Source organism: Microcebus murinus, chromosome 4 (genome assembly GCF_040939455.1).
Source record: "Microcebus murinus isolate Inina chromosome 4, M.murinus_Inina_mat1.0, whole genome shotgun sequence".
In the NCBI taxonomy this organism is placed as follows: Eukaryota; Metazoa; Chordata; class Mammalia; order Primates; family Cheirogaleidae; genus Microcebus; species Microcebus murinus.
The window spans coordinates 67,903,600-67,912,036 of NC_134107.1; the positions used below are offsets into that span (position 1 = coordinate 67,903,600).

The 8,437-nt window shown below is 36.2% G+C and overlaps 1 protein-coding gene across 20 annotated transcripts in view; it reads right to left on the minus strand.

Moving 5' to 3' along the window:
- The window catches only part of DLG2 (discs large MAGUK scaffold protein 2), a 1,870,454-nt gene that overhangs the window by 375,381 nt on the left and 1,486,636 nt on the right, over positions 1–8,437 (minus strand). The gene's annotated exons all lie outside the window — the stretch shown is intronic.

Consider the following 8,437-nt stretch of genomic DNA (forward strand, 5'->3'; position numbering starts at 1 on the left):
GTTTGTTAAGCTAATGTTCAATCGTCAATTCAATTCCATAAGTTATTAATTGAACATTTAAGATATGTTAGCCATTGTAGAACTTCACTCTTTCATTTAGTTTTATATCATCTTCAAATATGATCAGATGACTTATACATTTTTATTTAAATCATTGATTACAATAAGGCACAAGGAGCATGCATTGTGGCAAATCATCACAGACTTTCCTTCAGTTTAATAGATAGTCCACAAGTTTACTGTGAAGCTCTCTTAATCGGCATGATTTTAATAAATTAATCAATCTTATCAGTGACAGGCTGACCAATGTCTACAACAGGCTCAATGCTTAAGTCCCATGAATTTCCATTCCTTCCAAATGACTTGTATGTTTATTAGGAATCAGTTGTAATTTTTCTTAAATCTGTTTATTCCCATTGTACTTGTTTTTATAATTACATAATTATACAAAATACAATATTATACAATTATACAATATTACAAAAATGAAATATGAGTATGTAAAGAAGACTTGTTTCTGTCAAAAGTATGTTTACTAATCAAGAAAGGCTCAAAAATAGTATGTAGTTAAAAACATAGCTATCAAATTAGGTATGAGAGAGATAAGATAGGAAAATAATTATAATAAAGAGAACATTTCTCTTAGTTCACTTTTGATTCTCTCCCAAATTTGAAGAAATCCAAAGTGGAAAGTATGAATAATGGATTAAGTGTGTGCTTTATGTAAGAAAAATAAAGTAGAACTTCAGAAAAAACTGGTACCCAGGTTTCTGTCTTACAAAACAATTTGGTATGACAAATATTTTAAAGCAATTAATGGGCCATTTAGATGTTGGAAAATAACACCATAAAAATTGTGGCCAGAGGTTGACAATGCTAGAAAAAATCTTGACCTTCACGCATAAATAAATGAAGAAGAACACAATGTGTTAATTGATCTCAGACAAATTAAAAGTTCTGATGACTTATAGAAAGATAATATGTAACATAGGACTAATGATTATGATTTGTTTAAAATTGAAACTGTGGGCCAGGTACAGTGGCTCACTCCTCTAATTCTAGTACTCTGGGAGGCTGAAGTGAGAAGATTGCTTGAGCTCAAGAGTTTTGAGACCAGCCTAAACAGGAGCAAGACCCTGTCTCTGCTAAAAATAAAAAATTAGCTGGGTGTGGTAGCATGTGCCTAAAATCCCAGCTACTTGGGAGGCTGAGCCAGGAGTATCCCTTGAATCTAGGAGTTTGAGGTTGCAGTGAACTATGATGATACCATTACACTCTACACAGGGCAACAGAATGAGATCCTGTCTCCAAAACAAAACAAAAAAAAATAAAATTGAAACTGTGGGCAATGCATAAATCATGTATGCTGTGACAAACAGATATAAATATGAAGAAAAATATAGGATCAAAATTCAGGGCCTGTAATTTTTATGCCAAAGATGCTAGATATGTGATTTTACTTTATGTTGAACAGCTTCAGTTAACAGTTAGCAATGGCATGGTGACTCAAACAAAAAAAAAAATTGAAGGGGCCTTACTGGAAGAAATACTATTTTTTAAAATAACAACAAACCTTTGATTTTATTTTTAAAAGTTAAGGTGAAATAAGACATACAACATATCTTTTTTTCTAAATGATATTTAAATTCAACTTTTTTGGCTAACAAATCAATAACTCGTTTTGGTTGTGCAGGTTAAAAGAAATTCTTTTATATAAATGTCTAATAGGATTATCACCCAGATATTAGTTCTTTCTTCATCATTGAAGAGTATCATGAGAGACCTAGGGTCTTCTTACAGAGGAGACATAGAAAGGTTAAGGTGCATAGCCAGAATGTGATTAAGGTAAGATCAGAACACATATCCAATTCCTAGCCCATGTTTTTCTTCATTCTATGCCACTGTGACCTTTTCATATTCTCTGTGACAATAGTTAAATGATAAGCATAGTAGCCCAAACATTGGCCATACTAAAAATCCTCCTCCTCCTGTTAAGTAGTTGGAAGACTCTGAGGATACATGTCAAATGTTGATCTACCCTCCAGGACAAACTCTTTCCTTAAAGCAATAATGAGAAATGTCAGCATTTTGCCCTGTGGACTGACCCACATGGGTTATGACTGGTCTCAGTTTGAAACATCAGGAGCAAAATGTAGTGTTTTAATATAGCAGACATATTCTTGCCTTTACTCATTTTCTTTTTGATGGCTGGCTGTACATCATTCTTCTTAGCTTTTGTGGTATACTAGCTGTATCTCAGAAAGTAATAAGGCACCTAGCAATGCATGAACATGCATCAAAAAGTCCCTTTCCACACAGACTATTTTTCACAAGGAAAGTAAAAAACTGTATTTATAATAGCTTAAATCAAGTATCAGCTCTTTCTATAAATGCAGCTACTTCAAAAAGGAAAGCAGATTTTAGTTAGGAATTTTACATAAAAATATAGCAAAATACTACAGAAGGCACCAACAGTTAGAGAATTTGAAATGGGAAGATTTTTATATATATATATATATCAGCTGGAATTTTGGGCATCTAATTGATATGGCCTTTCATATATCTTCATTTCACACAAGATACAAATTTTTCAGGATAATATAACTCTGGTTTTCATTCTTTGACAACATCTGAAAAGTAGAGTTATGTGGGGAAAAAGCCAGAGGTCTAAAAGTCAGAAATCTGAGTTTTTTTCCTCAGTTATCACTGAGGGAAAAATGAGCTCAGTGGCCTCAGATATCATTTTACTTTCCTTGTTTTGATTTTTCCTTCATTTTAAATGCTGACAATTGTTACTTTCCTGCCCTTCTTATTTGTTGGGTGTTAGATAGGAGACAGCACTGTGATGGGGAAGGACTGTGGCCTGGGGAATCAATGGCCTTGGGTTAGGGATTTTCCACCCTTCTTAATTAGGTGCTTGACAACCTCAAAAACTGAACACTCTCATCTCTAGTCTTATCATCATCCCATGTAGATAATAGTGCCCTCTCAGAGATTGTCCTGAGGGAGAAAATAAAGCAACAAATGTAAAAGAAATTTTGTAAAGTGTGAAGCATGAGAAATAGTGAATCAAAATTGCTAGCCAGAGAGGGAGGGTGATTTGGTCATAGGCATTTGTAACTACTGACCTGAACCTGAAAAAACAAATGGAACCTAAGGAAGGAAAATATGGCTAGAGCTAAGAATAGAATATATAGGATTTGACAATTGCATGTGGTGGGTGAGTAATAAATCTAGCGTAATTTTCACGTGTCTCGTTGGGGTGGCTGGGTCTATGCTGTTACTCTATACTGAGAAAGCAATATGAGAATAATAATGTATTTTGGGGAAATACTATTTAAGTATCGCATATGGTGAATTTAGGGGAATGTGTGTGACATCAAGGGGGATACATCTCATAATATGGATATGGAAGTCAAATCTCAAGAGACAGTTCTGGTCTAAAAAGGTACATTTTGGAGTCAACATGATATAGGTACATTTGAAGCCATGGTATTATTCCTAGAAAGATTGTGATGAAAAGAGCTGAAAGATGAGATGGATACTTAGTAATAGCCAACAATATAGGATGAATAGAGGAAAACAAACATGGGGGGAAAATCTAAGCAATGAGTGGAGAGGTAGGAAGAAAACCAAAAGAACAGGAGGTAATGTCAGCCAAGGATAGGAGTAGAGAGAGAGTTTCAAGGAGAATTTGGTCAGCAGTTGCTAAAGAACTTAAAGGGCTTAAATATGAAACAGAGGGAAAATTTGGAATTGGAGTTTGAATTACATTCTTACAGGCAAATAAGAGACCATGAACAATCTTAAGCCAAATTAAAACATACCCATATTTATAACTGATAAAGAGACATCTATGATCCCTAGGTTTATAAAATAGCTGGAGAAGGGTTAGATACAGCCCAGGAGCTCCAAGGGGAAGCAGCTCTGAAGAAGACTGGCAGGAATTCCCAGTCTTTCTGTCCTCGCATTTCCGGAGAACAGTCCTCATAGAATCTTTCTGTAGAGTCAAGGGAATATTTACCTTTCCCTTGGCAAACCAATGTAGTTGCCAAAGCAAAAAACAAAAAAACAAAAAAAAAAAAAAGAAAAAAAGAAAATAAGAAAAAGGAGACTTTGCCTCCTCCCATTTTGATGGGTTCTATTTTCTATGAAAAACTGTTTTTATTCTACAATTTATTTTTCTTATTGATTTTTTTCATGCAGAGAGCTGGAATATCCAAATAAATGTAGACCATTTGGCTTAGTAGAATCCATATATATGTATATACACATATATATTACTCTAATGAAAAAAGCCTTAGTTATATAATGAAAGGGGAGATGTTTCACTTCACATCTGTAGTCTGAATCCTCCTCACAATGGTCACTGAAGAGTCATCACAATCATCGCACTAAGAGGTAACAAGAGTAAAAGGCCATTTCATATTCATACTGCTAACATAAGAACTGTTTCCTTCTCTGATATTCTTCTTTAGCTGATAGGTTCAAAGTAGCCATGTGGTCATTTGTACAACTAAGATTCTACTTATGACTAGAGCTCTAGTACTGAAGAGAAGAAAAGAAAATTGGGAAATAAAAATCCAACATGATAGAGTGAAATTCTTTCTAAGATTATTAATTTGATCCAGTGAAGTGAAACTAAGTACTAGCAACAAACCCTTTCCATTTAAATAAGTTCTTTATTTCCCCTGGGGTTAATTTTCCTATACAAAGCAACTTCTTTTTTAAATCTTTGTGGCTGTGAAAGACTTGATAATATGCCTGATGTAAGGAAGGAAATAATAAAGGCTAAAACAAAAACTATGATCTTAAAGCATTAGAATCTAACCTGGGAGAAAGGACATTCATGTGATTATTTCAACTCATTCCTTCCCAGATCAGTTTGGCCTCAGCCTTCCTTTCCATAAACAGTGGCACCACCCACCCAGTTGTTCGGTCCCCAGATTTGGGCATTCTCAATGATTCTTCACTTTCAGTCATACTCCATGCCTTTTGCTTCTACCACAAAAATAGACCCGCCTCTCTAGAGCTACCACCTCAATGGAAACAACACCTTTTAGCAACAGCCTCCCAACTGGTTTTTCTCTTGTCCTGCAATCACTTCTCACAGTGGCCTATGAGGAGACTGTTTTAAAGCATGAAATCAGGTCATGAATCCCCCCCCCCCACCCCCCCGACAGAAAACCTCTCAACAACTTTTCCATTGCAGTTGGAATGAAAGTCACAGTCCCTTCGAGAACTGTAAAGTCCTCCAGCCACTGTTTGCCTTTTGGTCCTCATTGCTCACCACCCTATCCACCACTCCCCAAGAGCTGGCCACACTGGCATTCTTCTTACTCTCAGATACTCCCGCTAGTCCCTCTGAAGGCATCAGCGTTAACTGCTTGCTTTTCCTCTAGGTCTTCTCCCGGACCACCTTCTTCTCATTTGGGTCTCAACTGAAAGGCTATCTCCCCAAGAGGCCTTCCCTGGTCTTCCAGCTAAAGATGCTCCATCCCCATCCTACGTATTATACAGCCCCTTCCATTACTCCATATCACCTATTATTCACTGAAATTATCTGTTTATTGGTTCATTTTTGTGTTCACTGACTTCTTTTCCCTTTTAGAGTATTGCTTCCATGAGTAGAGCAAGATGCACACACACACACACACACACACACACACACACACACACACACACACAATGTCCCCAAAATCACCATACATAGGGGAAATGAGAAATTGTAGCTAAATATACCTCTATTTACAAAATATTCATCGCAAAATTTAGTAAAGTTTTTTCTTTGTAGTCTCCATACTAAGGAAAAACTTAATTCTATGATTAAAATCAAAGGTCATGGTTTTAATATCACTTAATGCATGCTGTGTATTTTGCTGAAGTAGTGTTTTCTTAGAATCCATTGTTTTCCCTGCCTTGGTTCTTTTTTTTTATATCTAAAGTTTATTACAGCAAAAAGATACAGAGCAAGACCAACAAAGGGAAAAGGTACATGGGGAAACCAGGTGCAAGCTTACAAGGGTCCTATCCCAGTGGAGTCACACATGACACACTCAGCTCCCCCTTGCTGTGAACTGTGACAATACATGTGAAATGTTCCCAGCCAGGGAAGCTTGTTAGAGACTTAGCACCCAAGATTTGATCCAGTGAAGTGAAACTAAGCACTAGCAACAAACCCTTTCCATTTAAATAAGTTCTTTATTTCCCCTGGGATTAATTTTCCAATACAAAGCAACTTCTTTTTTAAACCTCTGTGGCTATGAAAGGCTTGATAATATGTCTGATGTAAGATTTTTATAGAGGGGTGGTCATACAGGTGTTAAATTAAATTAAATTTGTCCTAAGGCTGCCTCAGTACCTTGGTTTTCCATTCATCAAACTACAACCTAGCTCAGTATGTAAAAAACTGAAAGCCTAACTTAAGAGTATATTCTTGTTACAAATAGCTAAGTCTCAGCCAATCACAGTAGCCAAACTTCAGTTAATTTTAGGCTGCCAACTCACTACAATATGCCCAAATAAGGCAAAGGCCTCATCACAAAATGACCAATAAGGCAGAAGCCTATCTGTAGCTAATCAAGTTATTTCTCTACTTTGCTTCTGTGTCTCTGCCTTGGTTCTTTCAAGTACTTAATAACAATGTGTTGACTGCATTTCAGAGGGAGCACCCAGTCAAACATCATATTGGGCATTACTGTGTTTCCCAATTTCATGTCACATGTTATATTGAGCATGCCATTGGCTTGTAAATGTTCCAAATCATTTCACCCACCTCCAAATTTTATCAAAGCATATCCTCATTCATCCTCATACTCATTTAACTAATGTATACTGAGAACCACATATATGCCAGGCACAAGCAAGGTATTCCACAATTCACTTTACTTAATCCACTAGCTCATATTTACTAAATTACTCTCCTTCTTGCTCACTTGTTACATCCCAAATTCTGTCACAGGACATTTCTGTATCTACTAAAAGTCAGCACTATGCGAGGCTCCATGAGAGATACAAATAGGAAGTCCCTGTTATTAAGAATCCTATAGTTTATAGAAGGCAAGTGATAAACTAACCAAAAAAAAAAAAAAAAAAAGAAAGAGAAGCAAAAATGTAGACTAATCATTACTATAATAGAGAAGATCTCTCCCTAGCTTAGAAGTTTGCAGAGCTCCCAGAAAAAAATTGGAAATGACAGTTTTTAAAAGATTTTGTTTGTTTGTCCTAAATTTTTGAGAAAGCTTTCCCTTTAAATTTTTAATTGATATATAATAGCTGAACATATTTTTGGAGTACATGTGATATATTTTGATACCTGTATACAATGTGTAATGATCCAATCAGGGTAACTGGGATATCCATCATCTCAAACATTTATCTTTTCTTTGTGTTGGGAACATTACAAACCTTCTAGCTATTTTAAAATATACAATAAATTATTGTTAGCTATAATTTCCCTGCTATACTACTGAATACTAGAACTTATTCTATCAAACTGTATTTTTGTACCTCTTAACAAATATCACTTCATCCCCCCCCTCCCTTTCCCTTCCCAGGTTCTGGTACTCACCATTCTACCCTCTACCTCCATGAGATCCACTTAGCTCTTTTTTTTTTTTTTTTTTTTTTGAGACAGAGTCTCGCTTTGTTGCCCAGGCTAGAGTGAGTGCCGTGGCGTCAGCCTAGCTCACAGCAACCTCAAACTCCTGGGCTCAAGCGATCCTCCTGCCTCAGCCTCCCGAGTAGCTGGGACTACAGGCATTTGCCACCATGCCCGGCTAATTTTTTCTATATATATTAGTTGGCCAATTAATTTGTTTCTATTTATAGTAGAGACGGGGTCTCGCTCTTGCTCAGGGTGGTTTCGAACTCCTGACCTTGAGCAATCCACCCGCCTCGGCCTCCCAGAGTGCTAGGATTACAGGCGTGAGCCACCGCACCTGGCCCCACTTAGCTCTTACATATGAGTTAAAACACACAAGATTTATCTGTCTGTGCCTGGCTTATTTCATGTAATGTAAAGACCACCAGTTCCATTCACGTTGCTGCAACTGACACAATGGAATATTATTCAATCATGAAAAAGAACAAAATTCATTTGAATTTTTTGTATGGTGGCTCCAAATTTCCAAACCCTCCAATAGGATCATTTTATGAATAAGTATAATAGGAATAAGACAAGTTATAAATAATGTACGTATACCTATATTAGGAAACATACTACTAAGAACTACTTACTATTTTTTTTTAACACAGTAGTGATAATATTCATTAGGTAAGTGGAACTTTAGAAATGGAGTCATTTCCAAACATATTTTATTTTGAGAAAACCTCAGCCATTTTCTTCATACATGGCCCTAAATATGACACTTGATAATTAGACAAAATGGCAAAGGAAGTGGATTTCAGAGGATTTCAAGAGCCACAGTCCCTACTA